Raw genomic sequence first — 23,631 nt, forward strand, 5'->3', positions numbered from 1 at the left:
ATATGTATAGCTGATTCACTTTGTTATAAAGCAGAAACTAACACACCATTGTAAAGCAATTATACTCCAATAAAGATGTTAAAAGAAAAAAATGTATGTTTGAGACAACTTCAAATTTCCATACTTTCTGGCTTAAAGTCAGGGCAGAATAGCCTGAGACTGCCTGAAAAGCCTGCTTCCATTTCCAACATTCTATATTTGTGAAACAGGGTTTTCTGCAGTGACAGCAACCAAAACAAGATTATGGAGTTGACTGGACATAAGCAACACACTTCGGGTGTCACTGTCTCCCATCACCCCCAGATGGGACCATCTAGTTGCAAGAAAACAAGCTCAGAGCCTCCCACTGATTCTGCATTATGGTGAGTTGTATAATTATTTCATTATATATTGCAATGTAATAATAATAGAAATAAAGTGCACAGTAAATGTTATGCACTTGCATCACCCTGAAACCATCCCCCCTGCCCCAGTCCATGGAAAAATTGTCTTCCATGAAACCCATCCCTGGTGCCAAAAAGGTTGGGGACTGCTGATACAGATGCCTAACATATTCTAAACACTGAATTACAGGGCAAACACCTTCGGAAGCAAGATAAAACACATGACAGATCAATGGTCACCAAATAAACCAAATACATCAATCGTGAATTGGGCAGTAAATGCTAATCCTGCACCTCTGAGTAATCATACATTCAAGTACCAGTTATGGCATTTTCTGCTGTGACACATGGTTTCTTAAAGGCAGATTATCACATAACAAAAATCATTTAATTAGCATTTTTCTATTAAAAATTAATTTTAGAAAAATTATATACCTAGCATAATTTTTCCTCACTAAGGACTATCTATTAATATCTCACTAAACTCTGGGCCTGGAAACACAATATGGGAAATGCTGCCTTACGCTTGCTTTTTTTTTTTTTTTTTAATTCCCTGCTCTTGAGTAACACAGTGTTCTGAAAGTGCTGAAAAACACTGGTTCAAGAAAAATATTTATAAACTTAGACCCCTGAAATGTGAGATGAAAACAAGAGCTTAAGAAAAGAAAGCACAGTAAATACAGAAATACAGTCAAATGAAACTATGACCACATATAGGAATGGATCTTATTTAAGATTGGGTATGGATGTGTGCTCCAGCAAAAACTGGTTATTGGTTAGCTTTTTGCTCTGGATGACAAGTTGGACTAGAGTGGGTCACTTCCAAGTCCTCTGCTCCTTAAAATTCAAGGGAGAGCCCTAGTTTGAGGACTTGTATCACAGATTTCTCCTATCACCGTTCCTACGCCTTTTCAATACAATGAAAGGCCACTAGGGGGAGAAACACGCAGAAAAGCGCATCCTTATCAGTTGTGATCTCAAAAGGCAACAGATCCTATTACTCTCAAGCAAAGAGAGGTTTCTATGGTACGCAGTACCAAAACACCTTGCATCTAATCTGCAACCGAAATGGCTTTTCTGCAGTCTCCGTGGGCGCTACGCGAAAAAAGCACTTATTCTGAATAGTCAGAAATGAATCCTACAAGCTGACTCAAATCTGGGGGGAAAAAGGACATTGCAAAAGGTCTCCCCTGCAAAAGGTCTCCCCGATTGAGTCAAAGAATTGCGGTGGGATGTGGCAGTGCATTCCTCTTTCCGGATGGGCTATAACTTAACCTTACGTTGGCAGAAGGACGCGTAGCAACGTTTTGTAAAAGGCCTTGTTTCTAGTATTGATATCCAATTCTGGTTAGCCACTGACAGAGGCGGTTAGCCACCACATCCCCTTCCCTCGCCCCTAAACTAGAGGAAATCTCATTTCCTCTACGGGCGTAAAAGTGAATGGACCCGCTTCCTCCCAATACTCCTCTCTGTATCTCTCGCTCGTAGAAACAGATGTACGACACATACGCCGCCACAGGATGACGAAACAGCCTCACTACTGCAAAAGACAACAGCATTAAATACCAGCGCGCCAGAAAAGCACCCATAACGCCACCCCACCTTCAGGAACAACACCAAAGCGCAAGCGCACTGGCACACTGTTACCCGATTTACCCACTTCTGGTCTCCGCAGTTTCACTTCCCTTCATTTGTTCATCTGCTTCCGGGGCATAGTAGGCTCGGCCCCTCCTCAGCTCTTACCCTCCTCTGCCCGAGGAGGGGGGAGCCGAGGGGGTGGGGAAGAGTTCGTTGTTTGTTTACACGATGTGAGCGGAAAAAGAGACCAATAAAGTTTATTCTGGAAACAAAAGGAAAAAAACAGGGGTGACAGAGAAAGGAGACGGGGGCGGGGGCGTGTGGCTGGGGCTAGCGAGGAGAGGCAACGAGAAGGAGAAAGCGGCAGTTCCGGTGCCGCCGCTGCGGCCGCTGAGGTCTCGGGCTGCTGCCGCCGGGCCGCTGGGGCTGGGGCCGCCGGCGAGGCAGGGCTCGGGCCCGGCCGGGCAGCTCCGGAGCGGCGGGGGAGAGGGGCCGGGAGGCGGGGGCTGTGCCGCCCGCTTACCTCTCCCTCGGCGCCGCCGCCGCCGCCGCCGCCCGCGGGGCTGGGACCCAATGCGGTTAGAGCCACGGAGCCTCGAGGAGCCCCAAGCGTGAGTAGAACGCGGACTGGCCGGGAGCGGGCGCGGTCGGGATGGGGCCGGGTGGGTGCTCGTCTTGGGCGGGGGCTGCCTGCCGGTCGTTTCTCTCAGCGTCGGCCCGCATCGGAGTTCGCCTGCGATCGCCGCTCCCTCTCCCCCGCCTGCTGCTGGCCTCACCCAGATGCAGAGGCGAGGGTTCGCCGCTCCCTCTTTTCTCCCTCTGGCCGCAGCCTCGCTCCTCGTTTCCTTCCTCTCCCATTTTTGGGGATGGGGCGGCTAGGACTGAGGAAGTGCGCCCAGGGCCGCCGCCCCGGCCGCGGTGGCTCGGTCCCCCTCGCCCTTGCACATCCACCCGGCCCGCGAGCACCGCGGCGTGAGGGATTCCGGCGCCGAGCCGCGAGCTGTTCCTGAGGGGCTGTCACGCCCGAGGACTCCGGCCCCGCCAGCCCGGCGACCCTGCGTTTGCCTCATACTGGGTTTAAATCGCCCGGCTGGGGCTTGGAAGGAAAACCTCCCCCCACCCTGCTGTTCCCCTCCCACCCTTCCTCTCGAAGTTGTTGTTTTCGTCTTAACCGACACAGTCAAACGTATTGGATCTTTCATTCATAGACCTGAGACGTTGTCTCGTGATTTGTGCCTTTACTAATTCTATTATGTGGTGCCTGCTTCATAGCTCCTAAGTGGCTCGGAAAGGTAGGGTAGCGCCCAGGATTGGGCTGTGTCAACACCAGACGTTCGGCCAGTGTGTTTTGATCGCGGTTTGAGGGGTTTATTTTAGGATGCAAAAGGAATAGTGGTGATGGTGGCTAGTTACCAGACTTAGGAATCGAAAGCTCTTTTCTTGGATGTCAGTAATTGGGGAGCTGTTTACGTAGTTATATAAAGGGTAAGGGGAGCGCAACAAGAGGGGGCTCTGTAAAAACAGCCTACATATTCTTTAGTGAAGTAGAGTTGTGATTTTGTTTGGTGAAGCTTCCTCATTCCAGCACTGCGCCTTTGTGCACATGCAGGACATGGGTTTGCGAGATGATGTTTTGAATCGTAGTTTGTGAGGCCTGGGAGAACCCCTAGAAAACTTGGGTAGGTGAACTCCTGGTAACCCAAGTCGTCGGTAGTTAACTGCGGCCACATTTGAACTACTGTGGGCAGTACTGATCGCATGTTTTCCTGCTCAGAAGATGGGTTCTCTGGGTATTTGCTTACATTGCACCGTACAAAATTTGTTTATTTGCTGGATTGCGTGTTGTTAAGGAAAGACCTGCAAAATACTTAAGATACCATGTTGCTAATTTAATTTGTATAAATCAGAACACGTCTTTATTAATGGACTCCAGAAGCAATTGCAGTGTAAGAATTTGTTAATATGTCTGTGTATTCAAGTTTTAACATTTTTTAACTGAAGCATTGAATTCTGGTTGACAGCATAGATCTCTATCTAAACATCACATGTCCTGGAAAATTTTAATTATCAGATTAACTGTTCTGCAGTGTCATCAGCCAAAATTATCTGAAGAGGGCCCTGTGTGTGTGTGTGTGTGTGTGTGTGTGTGTGTGTGTTGGTGTTTTGTTCTGTTTTCTAAGTTTTCTCATTTCACGTTTTTGGATAAAATTAAATTTCATCCATAACTTTTTTCAAAAGTTTCTTGTGGGTTTTTCATCATTGTAAAATAGAGTGCTTTCCTATTAAAATCACAAAATAGGTCATTGAAAGAAGTGATAGCACATCGTAATAGTAATAGCATCATGAAATGAAGGTGAATGAATATTAATAGTTTATCATTGACTATGAATATAAAGTTTGAAAGGCATTCCTATCAGTTTCAGTTGAAGAGTTAAAAATGAACCACATATAAATGCAGAACAGTGTTTTTATATGTCTAAAGTTTTTTTTTTTCCAATTTTAAGTAAATTGGGTAGAGCATTAAAGAGATAACACTAAATACAAATGCTGTACTTAAACCCCAAAATTACCACGTGAAAGTGTATATTCTCATGGGCAAGATATATGTGAAAGTGAGACTATAAAAGAGCAGTGGCTTTGCCTGGCTCTGGATGGAACAGCCCTTCTTGAGGCAGAGCTTCCTTCCTGTCAGGGGAAGATCCCCTCCATCCCAAATAAGTATTCCCTTAAAAAAAAAAGTAAATTTATAAATTAAATACATATATGATAAGGTAGATCATACATTTCTTAAAACAGTTTACTTTGTGTATAACTTTCCTTATTAGTGCCCTTTACTGAATAAAGAATTTTTAACATTAGCTATTACCATTTAAAGGGCATTTTGCTCTGTTGATCTCTTTATTTGCAAAGGGCTAACTTAATCCCGTTTGATCTCTTTAGAAACTAAAATAGTATTAAAAGGATCAGTTCTCTATTATTTAAATATCTTGAACTTCAAGGTAGGGGTGATTCTTTAAATGAAATGTGTTTCTTAAGCATCATAAAGGATTTTATCTCTGGTGAAAATATTTATAATCTTTAAAATTGTGCAACTTTAGAAGCATAAATCTTGGAAAACTATGGTTTATATTTTATTAGCATAGTTATTGAACTATTTTATTAAATATATTTATCTTGAGCTACACAACAGCCCTGTAGAGAAGGCAGTATTACTGTCTCTGAGAAATGACATTTTAATCTAAGGTCAGACAGGTGTCAGGTGACAACTCATTGACAAAACTAATGCTTTGTGACTTCTTTCATTTTATCATGCTACCTCTAACCTGCTCCAGCCTGCTTTTTAATAGGTTAAGAAACTAGGGCCCAGAGATACTAAGATCACCTTTTCCCTTATTTGCAGTAATAAATGTATACGTTTAATTCCCCATATAGCTTAAACAGTGGTTTTTGATCCTGGCCACATATTAGAATCATCTAGTTAGCTTTTCAAAAATATCAGTGCCGGGGTCTCATTCCTAGAGTTTCTGATTTAGTTGGTCTGAAAGGGACCCCAGACATCTGTTTATTTGTTTTTAGGTTCCCCAGGTAATTCTAATAGACACGATTGTAAAGCCCTTGCTTTCGAAGACCTATATGATTTGTTTCTTGCTTCTCTCTCTAGGTTCATCTCTTCCTCCTCCTCCTACAGCTCACTTGGCCTTTTCCTGCTTCATGTGCAAATGCTGTTTGCTTTTCCTGAAACATTTGCATATTTCATACCCTTTCCTTAACTGGCTGACTCCTACTCTTCTTTCATATCAACTCCTTTGAAAAGTCTAGTCTGGGTTAGGTGCCCTTGCTTCCTGTTCCCATAATATCTTGTACTCCTCTGTCATAGCATTGACTCACTGCACTGGTAATTACCAATTTATTTGTTGGTATCCTCCACCAAGATGTAAATCATGAGAAGGATAGGGTCTCTATCTTATATACAGTTGTATTCTCATTGCCAAGCACAGTAGCCAGTACATAATAGGCAGTTATTCACTGAATAAATAAATATATTGACAACAGACTTCTTTACAACATGTAATAATTTATAAATGCCAATTAAGCTTTTATTCTTGCCAAACACATTTATTATTTTTGGTCACTAAATATGTACATCCCTGCACCTGCCACACATATGAATTTTATTTGGAGACAGTTGAGATGTTCTAAATTACATATAAATTATATCAAGAGTGATACTCAACCTCAAACACACACACACACACACACACACACACAAATAATTATACACAGAACTGTGCTGGAAATCAGGAGATATGAATTCAAATCCCAGCCTCACCACAAGTGTGTGACCTTGGGCAAGTCTCAATCTTTTGGGGCCTCAGTTTCCTCATCTGTAACATAGAGGAATTGTACTGAATGTTCTACATGGTACTCAGTGATCTTGCCTTAAAATCCTATGAGTACTAAAAATATTGACTTTGGAAAATCTGAACCTGCTTGGATCAAAACCTGGCTTCTATACTTACTGGCAGGATTACTTTGGACAGATTTCCTAATGTGTATAATGGGAGTAATTACTACTCAACAGACTTGTTGTTGTTGTTGTTGAATTAAATGAGATAATATAGATCCAAGAAAGTTTTTGTCCTGGATCAGATGTTTAAAACATGTTCATTTCCTTTCCCCTTAAAAGGTGTTAGATCTCATGATTGGACTTATCTGAGATAAGAAAAAAGACAGTTTATGTAATAAATCCTGTTTTCCACTTTGCTGACTGCTAGCTCTACAGATATGACTAGGGACCAAAAACCACGTGGCTTTTAGTTTCATTTTCTTAGAACCTTATTCCACTGTCAAAACATCCAGGTGTTAGTCAACCTGCTTGGGAAAGAATTATACCTAGAAGTTTGAACCATGACAGGATAGCAAGTGTCAAGCTATCTATACATCCATAATACATAATATGGAGGAAGGAAGAATCTAAACTGATGACCTTATGCCATCTCCAAAGATAAGTAAAATCAGATTTGACCATTCCAAAAGAATGGACAGATTAAAACTAAGGATGATTTACAAAAGAAGACCCAGAGATTTTGGTGAAACCTCTGTTTGCCAGACCTTAAAATTCAGGAACATTTATTTAGTAATTTCTAGGAGATACAGGGAGTATACCTCTGGTCAGGACCAATTTCAGAATATTGTTCTCAATATCAGAAGTGGTTACAGATATCAGCAGACTGAAGTTATTGATATCTTTCTCTATTTGGGAGCCATGTATCTTAATTTTATATGGTTATTTTAACCTTCATTTATTTGGTAATAGGGTTACCTTACATACAATGTAATAGTATCTCTGCTGAAGTTTCTGGATACAAGTCTTATTTTTGTATAAAGCAAATTGACTTGTCTGAGTTCTCCCTTAAGTTTATGTTTAAAGTGAACTTTATTATCTTTTTAGAGAAAGTACTGTAATAAAAATTAAAAATAGCGGGTAGGAGAAACTGAAGTCTTAAGGGTGTAAAAAAAGAAGCATGAGGGAACACACAGTGGAGTCTGAGGATTCGATTTAAAGGCTGGAGATTTCCATCATTCAGAAAGGTTATTCAACCTTAGATATACTGATAACGTTTTATAGACATTTATATTATTCACATTTAATCCTTTATTAACATGAATCAGTTGATGCTGGTTAAGGAATTTTTAGATGTTCTCTCTCCCTCTCCTCAACTATACAGTTTGGGGAGTTTAAAGTTAAAATGCTTCAACAAAAAGTTTATAAATTTATAGTAAAAGTGGTGGTTTAGAGTTTTTTCTTCAAGTTTAGTATTTCTTACAGTGAAACTGTTTTTAGTATGGATTATGGTGCTGTGGTCTGGATGGCTGAAAAACTAAATTCCAATCCCAAACTGCTACTTTGTATTTGTGTAAGGGGGAGAGGAGGCAGACTGTATCACATCTTTGCCTCTCTTTCTGCAATGATACAATAGGAATTATAATACGTTGCTTGCTAATAATTCATATAATTAATGACATAATTTAAATGATCCAAATTGCATAAAATTATTCATGGGAAAATGTGTACATATTAATCATTATTTTAAATTTATACCTAGTACAAGAATAACATATTTCATATTTGGTCTGACAATTAAACACTCATCTCTTCTGTATCATTTTGCTAGTTAGCTTGACAGTTTATCTAAATTGCACTCATTTATAAGAGGTTAAGTTTTAGTAACTTTTAGTATATAATTGGAATTGTTACAAAGGAGTCTCTGTATCAGGGCCAGCATTGCCATTTGAAATAAGTGTGGGATTTAAAAAGAAAAAAAAAAGTAAGAATTTTTACAGGCCATACTTATCTGCTACACTTCAGATTTTAAATATTTGTGTAGTGGAAGCCAAATAAGTCAGTGTTGTGATGTGAAAAAAGCTACATTAGGATAGAATCATTCTGTTCTGATCATAACTCTCTTGCCATACTCACCAAGAGTTAGTAAGATTCAGTGGAGAGATACATCTTATAAAGTACTGTAGAGATTTAAAGCAATATTATGAAGATAATTTTAAGCATAAATTTTTTAACAGGAGGAGACCATGTTGGTGTTCATTCTTATATCCTCAGCACGTAGCATAGTACCCAAAAGTAGGTGATCAGTAAGTGATATTTTTGCAGTAGAATCATAATTGGGAATCAAAACACTTTTCATATCTTTCTATCAATTAGTAGCTATATATTTTAAACTATCTGAAAAGTATATAAATTGCTGTGTCAGTCTTAGTTGATCATTTACTGAATATAGATTTGAAGTAGATAGGAAACACATTTCTATAAGTTGTTAACTAGTGCATATTTCTACTGATGTTTGTAGACATTTTTAACAAAGATTGATAGATTAGGAGAAGCCGTGTCCTAAAAGAACATTGGGTCAAGAGTCTGAAAATCTAGGTTCTATATTGAACTATTAACTAGCTCTTTGGCGTTAGATCTTTACCTTTTAGCACTTTTCTTTACCTGCAAAATTTCTAAGGTTCTTTACAGTTCCAAAATGCTATGAGATTCCTAGCATTTTAAAGTCTCTTTCTTTTTTTTTATTTTAATTTTTTAATTTATTTTTTTGGCTGTGTTGGGTCTTTGTTGCTGCACATGGGCTTTCTCTAGTTGCGGCGAGCAGGGGCTACTCTTCGTTGTGGTGCATGGGCTTCTCATTGCAATGGCTTCTTTTGTTGTGGAGCACAGGCCCTAGGCGCATGGGCTTCAGTAGTTGCGATCGCGGGCTCTAGAGCACAGGCTCAGTAGATGTGGTGCACGGGCTTAGTTGCTCCGTGGCATGTGGGATCTTCCCGGACCAGGGATTGAACCCGTGTCCCCTGCATTGGCAGGCAGATTCTTAACCACTGCACCACCAGGGAAGTCCTAAAGCCTATTTCTGATTTCAGGGAAGAGTAAGTTAAGCCACTCCCTAGAGGGAAGATGGTCCTATCTCAGTAAGCAAAAATCTTTTTTTCTGCCTTTTTATAAATGTGCACATATTTGAAGGCCCTTTGTGAAATTCTGTGACAGAGAAAAGCTGCCATCAGAAAAGAATGGACTGGAAAGATTTTCTTTCTTTCTTTCTGAAACCTTCAGTGACTTTGAAGGATCAAAGTTGTACAGGCATGGCCATTTTGGTTACTGGCAAAGGCATTGCCAGTAAGCGACTGACAGGCATTGAGAGTAGATCATCCATTGCACACCAGTTGCCAGGGTTATGAAGGCCAGAAAACCTGTCACAGCACCCTTAATAGCCATTGGCAACCATCTTTACTTTAGTTAAAGACTTCTAGGAAAATATGTTCCATATTTTCCTTTGGTAACCCATCCCACTAGATGGTTTTCAGAAAATATGTTCTAATCTTAGAAACATAATTCCAGAGGCATAGTAACCCTCTTTTTTCTAGATGTATCCTCTATTTTGCAGATATATACAGATATATGAAAAGATGACAAAAATAATTGTCCTTGTCAGAAAGCAATGGTGTGTATGCTACTGATTTGTTGTTTCTATGAATGTTCAAATTACCTTCAACTTTTGAATAGTTTTTAACCAGCAAACTGTTCAGGTAATGAGATATTATTTAGAGTTATTTTGAGTATGTACTCATTTTTCAACAAGCTAAGCAGATTTCTGTGGCTTTTCTTTGACAGATCATGCTTTTCCAAGTACTTTTCTGATGGACTTACTGCAGGTCTAGACCTGAAAGTACTATTGCATTTTGAAACAATTGACTGCCTTTAGCCTAAAAGCAAGTGAATTGTGTGTGTGTTTTTGGTTTTTCCTTAGGAGGTTAACTTCTTGACAAGTACAAAAACCTTGGAGTTTTCTGCTAAATAAGCTGCCTTTCTGGAATATAAATTTATGGGGCATGTGATCAAAAGTAAAGCAGCATTAATGGGAAAAATTGTCAGGAAAAAGATTGAAATTAGGCACAACTATAAAGTCGATCTGAAATCAAATCATATATGACCGCAAAGAAAGGAAAAATTGTATTTTCACACTGTCATTTTTATACTTATTGAAGTATTAGCAGTAACATCATTTTAAAGTTATTTTTCCTATGAAGATTTCCTTAAAATCTAATGGCTATTATTTGCAGTTGAGACCTTGATAGGCAGCATCTTAAAGTATTTATGAAAGTGATATTCGTACTCTTTTTCTCTAAGTATATACCAGTTGTAAAAGTTGAACATGACTTTATTAAAGCAGTTTCTGTACTAGTCTTGATAATTACAATGGTAGTAAAATCCAAAGCAATTTATAATATTAGTGATTTTATGGTTCGGAGACTGGTAGTTTGTTTTCACTAGAAGTGACCAACTTTCAAATTTCTTAGTGATATTGTAGGACTTAAGATTTCCTCAAAATCACTGTGAATAATTTTGACTATTTCTATGCAGTGAAATGGCTCTTTTTACAGCCATGTGTTGTTCACAGACACTACTAATATACAGCTAAATGATGTAGTAATGAACAACGACTGAAGCACAGCTAAATGTATCATGTGATGGTGTTTTGTTGAGTCTAAATATCAGATATATAAATTTGTTATGTACATTCCTCCTGCAAATAATTTTTTTCCCCAGCCAAAATGGGAGCAAGTAATCTGACAACAGTACAGAATATTTGAAGTCAGAACAGTCTTAGAAAATACACAAAATATGGTCAGTGTATGTAGGCTTCTTTAATTTTCTTTTCCTAAATATATGTCACAATGACTAAGAGCATGTGCTCTGAAGCAAGACTGTCAAAATTTCTAGTTTTGTAATTGAGGGCAAATTATTTAACCTGTCTGGGTTAAATATTCTCTGGGTTAATACGTATTTCCTCATTTGTAGAAAAGGGATAATAGGAATACCTACATCATAATATTATAATGAAGGTTAAATGCCGAATACATGAAAGCATTTAGAACAGTGCCTAGTACATAGTAAGCACTTAATAAATATCTGTATGCTACTTGAGAGCACTAACCATGTCATATTCATCGATTTATTTGGGGGCTTTAACATTTTGTAGTGAATTGAACCCTGTACATTTTGAGGATTTACTAATGAATCCTTTCTCTGGAGAGTGAACGGTAAGGTTCCTTTCTAACAAGGTTCTTGACATTACTGCTTGCTTTTTGTTCTATTACAACTTTTTAAAGTTTCATTCTCACTCTGGGAATTTGAATTCTATTTCATACCTAGTCCTAAGAGAAGTTAGCATATAGGGATTTAGCATGATCGGAATGAAGGTTTAGTGGACAGAAGGGAATTAAGTAAATGGACGTACATTTTTCACACCTAGTCTGAGCTTCCTATGGATTGTTTTTCCCTGTCCACTCCTGGAATCTCAGAATCCTCAGATGTCCTTTTTCTTTTTTGTTGAAGTATGGTTGATTTATGATATTAAATTAGTTTCAGGTATACAACCTAGTGATTCAGTATTTTTCTAGACTATACCCCATTTAAAGTTATAACAAAATATTGGTGGAGATCACCGGGGAAGATGGCAGAAAAGTAAGACGCGGAGATCACCTTCCTCCCCACAGATACACCAGAAATACATCTACAGTGGAACAACTCCTACAGAACACCTACTGAACGCTGGCAGAAGACCTCAGACCTCCCAAAAGGCAAGAAGTCCCCACGTACCTGGGTAGGGCAAAAGAAAAAAGAATAAACAGAGACAAAAGGATAGGGACGGGACTTACACCAGTGGGAGGGAGCTGTGAAGGAGAAAAGGTTTCCACACACTAGGAAGTCCTTTCGTGGGCGGAGACTGCGGGTGGCAGAGGGGAAAAGCTTCGGAGCCACGGAGGAGAGCACAGCAACAGGGGTGCGGAGGGCAAAGCGGAGAGATTCCCGCACCGAGGATCGGTGCCGACCGGCATTCACCAGCCCGAGAGGCTTGTCTGCTCACCCGCTGGGGCGGGCGGGGCTGGGAGCTGAGGCTCGGGCTTCAGTCGGAGCGCAGGGAGACGACTGGGGTTGGCGGCTTGAACGCAGCCTGCAGGGGGTTAGTGCACCACGGCTAGCCGGGAGGGAGTCCGGGGAAAAGTCTGGACCTGCCGAAGAGGCAAGAGACTTTTTCTTCCCTCTTTGTTTCCTGGTGCGCGAGGAGAGGGGATTAAGAGCGCTGCTTAAAGGAGCTCCAGAGACAGGCGTGAGCCGCGGCTAAGAGCGCGGACCCCAGAGACGGGCATGAGACGCTAAGGCTGCTGCTGCCGCCACCAAGAAGCCTGTGTGCGAGCACAGGTCACTATCCACACCCCGTTCCGGGGAGCCTGTGCAGCGTGCCACTGCCAGGGTCCCGTGATACAGGGACAACTTCCCCGGGAGAACGCATGGCGCGCCTCAGGCTGGTGCAACGTCCTGCTGGCCTCTGCTGCCGCAAACTCGCCCTGCACTCCGTACCCCTCCCTCCCCCCGGCCTGAGTGAGCCAGAGCCCCCGAAGCAGCTGCTCCTTTAACCCCGTCCTGTCTGAGCGAAGAAAAGACGCCCTCCGGCGACCTACACGCAGAGGCGGGGCCAAATCCAAAGCTGACCCCAAGGAGCTGTGTGAACAAAGAAGAGAAAGGGAAATCTCTCGCAGCAGCCTCAGAAGCAGCGGATTAAAGCTCCACAATAAACTTGATGTACCCTGAATCTGTGGAATACATGAATAGACAACGAATCATCCCAATTTGAGGAGGTGGATTTTGAGAGCAAGATTTATTATTTTTTCCCTTTTTCCTCTTTTTGTGAATGTGTATGTGTATGCTTCTGTGTGAGATTTTTTCTGTATAGCTTTGCTTCCACCATTTGTCCTAGGGTTCTATCCGTCCGTTTTTTATTTTATTTTTTTCCTTAAAAATTTTTTTTCGTAATAATTATTTTTTATTTTAATATCTCTATTTTATTTTGTCTTACTTTATTTTATTTTATCTTTTCTTTTTCTTTCTTTCCTTCCTTCCTTCCTTCCTCCCTCCCTCACTACCTCCCTCTCTCCCTTCTTCCTTCCTCTTTCTTTCTTTCTTTCTTTCTTTTCTTTCTTTCTTTCTACTTTTTCTCCCTTTTATTCTGAGCCGTGTGGATGAAAGGCTCTTGGTGCTGCAGCCAGCAGCTTTGCCTCTGAGGTGGGAGAGCCAACTTCAGGACACTGGTCCACAAGAGACCAGTGCCACTGCCAGCTCCACATAATACCAAATGGCGAAAATCTCCCAGAGATCTCCATCTCAACACCAGCACCCAGCTTCACTCAACGACCAGCAAGCTACAGTGCTGGACACCCTATGCCAAACAACTAGCAAGACACGAACACAACCCCACCCATTAGCAGAGAGGCTGCCTAAAAAATCATAATAAGTCCACAGACACCCCAAAACACACCACCAGACGTGGACCTGCCCCCCAGAAAGACAAGATCCAGCCTCATCCACCAGAACACAGGCACTAGTCCCCTCCACCAGGAAGCCTACACAACCCACTGAACCAACTTTAGCCACTGGGGACAGACACCAAAAACAACAGGAACTACAAACCTGGAGACTACAAAAAGGAGACCCCCAAACACAGTAAGATAAGAAAAATGAGAAGACAGAAAAACACACAGCAGATGAAGGAGCAAGATAAAAACCCACCAGACCTAACAAATGAAGAGGAAATAGGCAGTTTATCTGAAAAAGCATTCAGAATAATAATAGTAAAGATGATCCAAAATCTTGGAAATAGAAGAGAGAAAATGCAAGAAACATTTAACAAGGACCTGGAAGAACTAAAGATGAAACAAGCAATGATGAACAACAAAATAAATGAAATTAAAAATACTCTAGATGGGATCAATAGCAGAATCACTGAGGCAGAAGAACGGATAAGTGACCTGGAAGATAAAATAGTGGAAATAACTACTGTAGAGCAGAAAAAAGAATGAAAAGAACTGAGGACAGTCTCAGAGACCTCTGGGACAACATTAAACGCACCAACATTCGAATTATAGGGGTTCCAGAAGAAGAAGAGAAAAAGAAAGGGACTGAGAAAATATTTGAAGAGATGATAGTTGAAAACTTCCCTAATATGGGAAAGGAAATAGTTAATCAAGTCGAGGAAGCACAGAGACTCCCATACAGGATAGAGCCAAGGAGAAATACGCCAAAACACATATTAATCAAACTGTCAAAAATTAAATACAAAGAAAACATATTAAAAGCAGCAAGGGAAAAACAACAAATAACACACAAGGGAATCCGCATAAGGTTAACAGCTGATCTTTCAGCAGAAACTCTGCAAGCCAGAAGGGACTGGCAGGACATATTTAAAGTGATGAAGGACAAAAACCTGCAACCAAGTACCCAGCAAGGATCTCATTCAGATTTGATGGAGAAATTAAAACCTTTACAGACAAGCAAAAGCTGAGAGAGTTCAGCACCACCAAACCAGCTTTAAAACAAATGCGAAAGGAACTTCTCTAGGCAAGAAACACAAGAGAAGGAAAACACCTACAATGACGAACCCAAAACAATTAAGAAAATGGGAAGAGGAATATACATATCGATAATTACCTTAAATGTAAATGGACTAAATGCTCCCATCAAAAGACACAGATTGGCTGAATGGATACAAAAACAAGACCCATTTATATGCTGTCTACAGGAGACCCACTTCAGACCTAGAGACACATACAGACTGAAAGTAAGGGGGCGGAAAAAGATATTCCATGCAAATGGAAACCAGAAGAAAGCTGGAGTAGCAATTCTTATATCAGACAAAATAGACTTTAAAATAAAGACTATTACAAGAGACAAGGACACTACAAAATGATCAAGGGATCAATCCAAGAAGAAGATACAACAATTGTAAATATTTATGCACCCAACATAGGAGCACCTGAATACATAAGGCAAATACTAACAGCCATAAAAGGAGAAATCGACAGTAACACATTCATAGTAGGGGACTTTAACACCCCACTATCACCAATGGCCAGATCATCCAAAATGAAAATAAATAAGGAAACACAAGCTTTAAATGATACATTAAACAAGATGGACTTAATTGATATTTATAGGACATTCCATCCAAAAACAACAGAATACATATTTTTCTCAAGTGCTCTCGGAACATTCTCCAGGATAGATCATATTTTGGGTCACAAATCAAGCCTTGCTAAATTTAAGAAAATTGAAATTGTATCAAGTATCTTTTCCGACCACAACGCTATGAGACTAGATATCAATTACAGGAAAAGATCTGTAAAAAATACAAACACCTGGAGGCTGAACAATACACTACTTAATAATGAAGTGATCACTGAAGAAATCAAAGAGGAAATCAAAAAATGCCTAGAAACAAATGACAATGGAGACACGACAACCCGAAACCTATGGGGTGCAGCAAAAGCAGTTCTAAGAGGGAGTTCCATAGCAATACAATCCTACCTTAAGAAAGAGGAAACATCTCGAATAAACAACCTAACCTTGCACCTAAAGCAATTTAAGAAAGAAGACAAAACCCCCAAAGTTAGCAGAATGAAAGAAATCATAAAAATCAGATCAGAAATAAATGAAAAAGAAATGAAGGAAATGATAGCAAAGATCAATAAAACTATAAACTGGTTCTTTGAGAAGATAAACAAAGTTGATAAACCATTAGCCAGATTTATCAAGAAAAAAAGGGAGAAGACTCAAATCAATAGAATTAGAAATGAAAAAGGAGAAGTAACAATGAGACTGCAGAAATACAAAAGATCGTGAGAGATTACTACAAGCAACTCTATGCCAATAAAATGGACAATCTGGAAGAAATGGACAAATTATTAGAAATGTACAACCTGCCAAGACTGAATCTGGAAGAAATAGAAAATATGAACAGACCAGTCACAAGCACTGAAATTGAAACTGTCATTAAAAATCTTCCAACAAACAAAAGCCCAGGACCAGATGGGTTCACAGGCAAATTCTATCCAACATTTAGAGAAGACTAACACCTATCCTTCTCAAACTCTTCCAAAATATAGCAGAGGGAGGAACACTCCCAAACTCATTATACGAGGCCACCATCACCCTGATACCAAAACCAGATAAGGATGTCACAAAGAAAGAAATCTACAGGCCAATATTACTGATGAACATAGATGCAAAAATCCTCAGTAAAACACTAGCAAACAGAATTCAACAGCACATTACAAGGATCATACATCATGATCAAGTGGGATTTATCCCAGGAATGCAAGGATACTTCAATATACTCAAATTAATCAGTGTGATAAACCATATTAACAAATTGAAGGAGAAAAACCATATGATCATCTCAATTGTTGCAGAAAATGTTGTTGACAAAATTCAACACCCATTTATGATAAAAACTCTCGAGAAAGTAGGCATAGAGAGAACTTACCTCAACATAATAAAGGCCATATATGACAAACCCACATCATCGTTCTCAATGGTGAAAAACTGAAACCATTTCTTCTAAGATCAGGAACAAGACAAAGGTGCCCACACTCACCACTATTATTCAACATAGTTTTGGAAGTTTTAGCCACATCAATCAGAGAAGATAAAGAAATAAAAGGAATCCAAATTGGAAAAGAAGAAGTAAAACTGTCACTGTTTGCAGATGACATGATGCATAGAGAATCCTAAAGATGCTACCAGAAAACTGCTAGAGCTAATCATTGAATTTGGTAAAGCAGCAGGGAACAAAATAAATGCACAGAAATCTCTCACATTCCTATACACTGATGATGAAAAATCTGAAGGAGAAATTAAGGAAACACTCCCATTTACCACTGCAATGAAAAGAATAAAATACCTAGGAATAAACCTACCTAAGGAGACAAAAGACCTGTATGCAGAAAATTATAAGACACTGATGAAAGAAATTAAAGGTGATACAAATAGATGGAGAGATATACCATGTTTTTGGATTGGAAGAATCAACATTGTGAAAATGACTCTACTACCCAAAGGAATCTACAGATTCAATGTAATCCCTATCAAACTACCACTGGCATTTTTCACAGAACTAGAGCAAGAAATTTCACAATTTGTATGGAAACACAAAAGACCCTGAATAGTCAAAGCAATCATGAGAATGAAAAACGGAGATGGAGTAATCAGGCTCCCTGACTTCAGACTATACTACAAAGCTAAAGTAATCAAGACAGTATGGTAGTGTCACGAAAACAGAAATACAGATCAATGGTACAGGTTAGGAGGCCCAGAGATAAACTCACGCACATATGGTCACGTTATCTTTGATAAAGAAGGCAGGAATGTACAGTGGAGAAAGGACAGCCTCTTCAATAAGTGGTGCTGGGAAAACTGGGCAGGTACATGTAAAAGTATGAAATTAGATCACTCCCTAACACCATACACAAAAATAAGCTCAAAATGGATTAACGACCTAAATGTAAGGCCAGAAACTATCAAACCCTTAGAGGAAAACATAGGCAGAACACTCTATGACATAAGTCACAGCAAGATCCTTTTTGACCCACCTCCTAGAGAAATGGAAATAAAAACAAAAATAAACAAATGGGACCTAATGAAACTCCAAAGCTTTTGCACAGCAAAGGAAACCATAGACAAGACCAAAAGACAACCCTTAGAATGGGAGAAAATATTTGCAAATGAAGCAACTGACAAAGGATTAATCTCCAAATTTTATAAGCAGCTCATGTAGCTCTATAACAAAAAAACAAACAACCCAATCCATATATGGGCAGAAGACCTAAATAGACATTTCTCCAAAGAAGATATACAGACTGCCAACAAACACATGAAAGAATGCTCAACATCATTAATCATTAGAGAAATGCAAATCAAAACTACAATGAGATATCATCTCACACCAGTCAGAATGGCCATCATCAAAAAATCTAGAAACAATAAATGCTGGAGAGGATGTGGAGAAAAGGGAACACTCTTGCACTGCTGGTGGGAATGTGAATTGGTTCAGCCACTATGGAGAACAGTATGGAGGTTCCTTAAAAATCTACAAATAGAACTACCATATGACCCAGCAATCCCACTACTGGTCATATACCCTGAGAAAACCATAATTCAAAAAGAGTCATGTACCAAAATGTTCATTGCAGCTCTATTTACAATAGCCTGGAGATGGAAACAACCTAAGTGTCCACCATCAGATGAATGGATAAAGAAGATGTGGCATATGTATACAATGGAATATTACTCAGCCATAAAAAGAAATGAAATTGAGCTATTTGTAATGAGGTGGATGGGCCTAGAGTCTGTCATACAGAGTGAAGTAAATCAGAAACAGAAAGACAAATACCGTATGCTAACACATATATATATAGAATTTAAGAAAAAAAATGTTATGAAGAACCTAGAGGTCAGACAGGAATAAAGACACAGACCTACTAGAGAATGGAGTTGAAGATTTGGGGAGGGGGAAGGGTAAGCTGTGACAAAGTGAGAGAGTGGCATGGACATATATACACTACCAAACGTAAAATAGATAGCTAGTGGGAAGTAGCCACATAGCACAGGGAGATCAGCTTGGTGCTTTGTGACCACCTAGAGGGGTGGGATAGGGAGGGTGGAAGGGAGGGAGACTCAAGAGGGAAGAGATATGGGAACATATGTATATGTATAACTGATTCACTTTGTTATAAAGCAGAAACTAACACACCATTGTAAAGCAATTATACTCCAATAAAGATGTAAAAAAATATATATATATTGGCTTTCTCCCGTATGCTGTGCAACATATCCTTGTAGCCTATTTATTTTATACTTATTAATTTGTACCTCTTAATCTCCCACCTCTATATTTTCCCTCCCCTTCCCTCTCCCCGCTGGTAACCACTGGTTTGTTCTCAATATTTGTGAGTGTGGTTTTTTTCTGTTATATTCACTCATTTAATTTTTAGATTCCACATGTAAGTGATTACATACAGTATTTGTCTTTCTCTGTCTGATTTATTTTACTAAGCATAATACTCTTGAGGTTCATCAGTTTTGTTGCAGATGGCAGAATTTCATTCTTTTTAATAGCTGAGTAATATTCCATTGTATACGTATATACCACATCTTCTTTATCTGTTTATCTGTTGGTGGACACTTAGGTTGCTTCCATATCTTGGCAATTGTAAATAATGCTGCTATGAACGTTAGGGTGCTTGTATCTTTTTGAACTAGTGTTTTTGTTTTCTTTGGCTGTATATCTAGGAGTGGAATTGTTGGATCATATGGTAGTTCTATTTTTAGTTTTTTGAGGAACCTCCATACTGTTTTCCACAGTGGCAGCACCAGTTAACATTCCCACCAACAGTGTACAAGGGTTCCCTTTACTCCACATCCTCACCAACTTTTGTTATTTATGGTCTTTTTGATGATAGCCATTCTGCCAGTAGTGAGGTGGTATCTCATTGTGGTTTTAATTCACATTTCTCTGGTGATTAGCAAGCTTGAGTATCTTTTTGTGTGCCTGTTGGCTGTCTGTATGTCTTCTTTGGGAAAGTGTCTATTTAGTCTAATGCACACTTTTTAATTGGGTTGTGTTTTTTTTTTGGTGTTTAGTTGTGTGATCTCTTTATATATTTTGGATATTACTCCATATCAGTCATATCATTTGCTGATATTTTCTCCCATTCTTTAGGTTGTCTTTTCGTTTTCTTGATGGTTTCCTTTGCTGTGTAAAAGCTTTTAAGTTTAATTAGGTCTCATTTGTTTATTTTTGCTTTTGTTTCCTTTGCCTTAGGAGACAGAGCCAAAAAAACATTGCTAAGATTTATGTCAGAAAGTGTTCTGCTTATTTTTTCTTCTAGGAGTTTCTTAGGTCTTCAATTTATTTTGAGTTTATTTTTGTATATGGTATGAGAAGATGTTCTAATTCCAGTCTTTTACATGCAACTGTCCAGTTTTCCCAGCACCGCTTATTGAAGAGAGTGTCTTTTCTCCATTGTATATTCTTGCCTCCTTTGTTGTAGATTAATAATTGACCATAGGCACAAGAGTTTATTTCTGGGCTCTCTATTCTGTCTAAAGATCTGTTTTTGTGCCAGTGCCATAGTGTTTTGATGTCTGTAGCTTTGTAGTGTAGTCTGAAGTCAGGGAATGTGATACCTCCAGCTTTATTCTTTTTTCTCAAGATTGTTGGGCTATTTGAGGTCTTTTGTGTTTCCGTATAAATTTTAGGATTGTTTGTTCTAGTTCTGTGGAAGATGTCATGGATATTTTGGTAGGGATTGCCTTAAATCTGTAGATTGCTTTGGATAGTATGGACATTTTAACAATATTAATTCTTCTAGTCCATGAATACAAGATATCTTTCCATTTCTTTGTGTCATCTTAAATGTTCTTCATCAGTGTTTTAGAGTTTTCAGAGTATAGGTCTTTCACATCCTTGGTTAAGTGTATTCCTAGGTATTTTATTCTTTTTGATGTGATTTTAAATGGGATTGTTTTCTTACTTTCTGTTTCTGGTAGTTCATTATTAGTGTATAAAAAAAGCAGCAGATTCCTGTAAACTAATCTTGTATCCTGCAGCTTTCCTGAATTCATTTATTAGTTCTAATAGTTTGGGTGTGGAGACTAGGGTTTTCTATATACAGTATAACATCACCTGCGAATAGTGACAGTTTTACTTCTTCCCTTCTAATTTGGATGCCTTTTATTTCTTTCTCTTGTCTGATTTCTGTGGCTAGGATTTCCAGTACTGTGTTAAATAGAAGTGGCAAGAGTGGGCATCCTTGTCTTGTTCCTGGTTTTAGAGGAAAAACTTTCAGCATTTCACCATTGAGTATGATATTAGCTGTGGGTTTGTCATAAATGGCCTTTATTATGTTGAGATATGTTCCCTCTATAACAACTTTACTGAGGGTTTTTATCATGAATGGATGTCAAATTTTGTCAAATGCTTTTTCTGCATCTATTGAGATGATCATGTAGTTTTTATCCTTCCTTTTGTTAATGTGGTGTTTCACATTGATTTGCAGATACTGAATCATCTTTGCATCCCTGGAATAAATCCCACTTGATCATGGTATATGATCCTTTTTATATATTGATGAATTGTTTGCTAATATTTTGTCAAGGATTTTTGCATCTATATTCATTCAGAGATATTGGCCTGTAATTTTCTTTTTTTGTAGTGTCTTTGTCTGATTTTAGTATCAGGGTAATGGTGGCCTTATAGAATTAATTTGAGGGTTTCTGTCCTTTTCAATTTTTTGGAATAGTCTGAGAAGGATGGGTGTTAGCTCTCCTTTATATGTTTGGTAGAATTCCTCTGTGAAGCCCTCTGGTCTTGGACTTCTGTTTGCCTCCAGCAGCTGTCTTAATAGCACTCTGCCATTGAAGCAGTACTTGTTTCATGCTACTGGGTATTTCCTTTCCCTGTCTTTCTTTATGCACTAAGTGGTAATTGTGTCATATTGTCACATAGTTGCTATGTTACATGGCTTTTGTAGAATTCTCATGTCATGTTTTAAAGCTGCTTTTATTTCACTTCTCTATTATACCTGCTATGAAGTCTTAATGAATACAGATTTAACTCTTTTGTGTATCATTCTGTTTGTTATCTAGTTTACACTGACTGGGCATTGTGTAAACCTTACAAGTTACGTGAAAATAAGGAAATCAGCCATGTATGCTGAATATTTTCATCAGTTCAGTCTCTTAAGTCTTTGCCTTAATCACTAATGATGCTACCTGGCATCATTGATGCAAGTTTCTATGGCATCATCTACAGTAAGTCCCCTACACACGAACCTTCAAGTTGCAAACTTTCAGATGTGAGAACGTGCATTCGCACGTCCAGTCACATAAGTTAGTTCACGTGACTGGCATACATTGTCACGTGCGTGTGGTTGTGCTTTTGTGTACTTTACTGTACAGTACTGTATAGAGTACAGCAGTACGGTATCTTTATTTCAAGCCCAGGATGTCTGGAAGCAAGTGTAAAAGCAGCGGTGATGTAGCTGGTACTATACTGTACTTTTCAAGGTACTGTACTGTAAGATTAAAAATGTTTTCTTCATTTTTTGTTTGTTTTTTACATATTATTTGTGTGAAAAGTATTATAAACCTAATACAGTACAATACTATATAGCTGATTGTGTTAGTTGGGTACCTAGGCTGACTTTGTTGGACTTACTCTCGGAACAGAACTTGTTTGTATATAGGGGACTTACTGTACCTGGTTTCAGTACTGTGGTTGGCACCTTATATAAATGAGACTATTAGTTCATATTTAAGTTTTTGCTAACTATATGTGAATTTATGTTTTCTTACCTCTTACTTTTTAACAGTTTTCACCAGACTGCCCTTGATGGTCATACAACGTAACTTATTTTTCTCAAGTTGATGATCCCATAGTCTATTTCTCTCATGTACCAGGTTAATAATAACAATAAAACCCACACAATTTTTTTCTGTTTTTTTTAACATCTTTATTGGAGTATAATTGCTTTACAATGGTGTGTTAGTTTCTGCTTTAAAACAAATTGAATCAGTTATACATATACATATGTCCCCATATCTCTTCCCTCTTGAGTCTCCCTCCCTCCCACCCTCCCTATCCCACCCCTCCAGGTGGTCACAAAGCACCGACCTGATCTCCCTGTGCTATGCGGCTGCTTCCCATTAGCTATCTATTTTACGTTTGGTAATGTGTATATGTCCATGCCACTCTCTCAATTAGTCCCAGCTTACACTTCCCCCTCCCTGTATCCTCAAGTCCATTCCCTTGTTGGTCTGCATCTTTATTTCCGTCTTGCCCCTAGGTTCTTCTGACATTTTCGTTTCTTTTCTTTTTTTTAGATTCCATATATATGTGTTAACGTATGGTATTTGTTTTTCTGTTTCTGATTTACTTCACTCTGTATGACAGTCTCTAGGTCCATCCACCTCACTACAAATAACTCAGTTTCGTTCCTTTTTATGGCTGAGAAATATTCCATTGTATACATGTGCCACATCTTCTTTATTCATTCATCTGTTGATGGACACTTAGGTTGCTTCCATGTCCTGGCTATTGTAAATAGAGCTGCAATGAACACTGTGGTACATAACTCTTTTTGAATTATGGTTTTCTCAGGGTATATGCCCAGTAGTGGGATTGCTGGGTCGTATGGTACTTCTATTTTTAGTTTTTTAAGAAACCTTTATACTGTTCTCCATAGTGGCTGTATCAATTTACGT

General features: G+C 39.0%; 1 protein-coding gene across 2 annotated transcripts in view; it reads left to right on the forward strand.

Annotated features, from left to right (window-relative positions):
• The first annotated feature begins 2,436 nt into the window (after positions 1-2,436).
• Positions 2,437-23,631, forward strand: part of PIK3CA (phosphatidylinositol-4,5-bisphosphate 3-kinase catalytic subunit alpha) — a 107,375-nt gene continuing 86,180 nt past the window's right edge. For both annotated transcript variants that reach the window (XM_033855496.2, XM_033855497.2), the window contains exon 1: positions 2,437-2,572. The gene's annotated coding sequence lies outside the window, so the exon portion shown is untranslated. The remainder of the gene's footprint in view (positions 2,573-23,631) is intronic.

This window comes from Tursiops truncatus, chromosome 4 (assembly GCF_011762595.2).
Source record: "Tursiops truncatus isolate mTurTru1 chromosome 4, mTurTru1.mat.Y, whole genome shotgun sequence".
NCBI lineage: Eukaryota > Metazoa > Chordata > Mammalia > Artiodactyla > Delphinidae > Tursiops > Tursiops truncatus.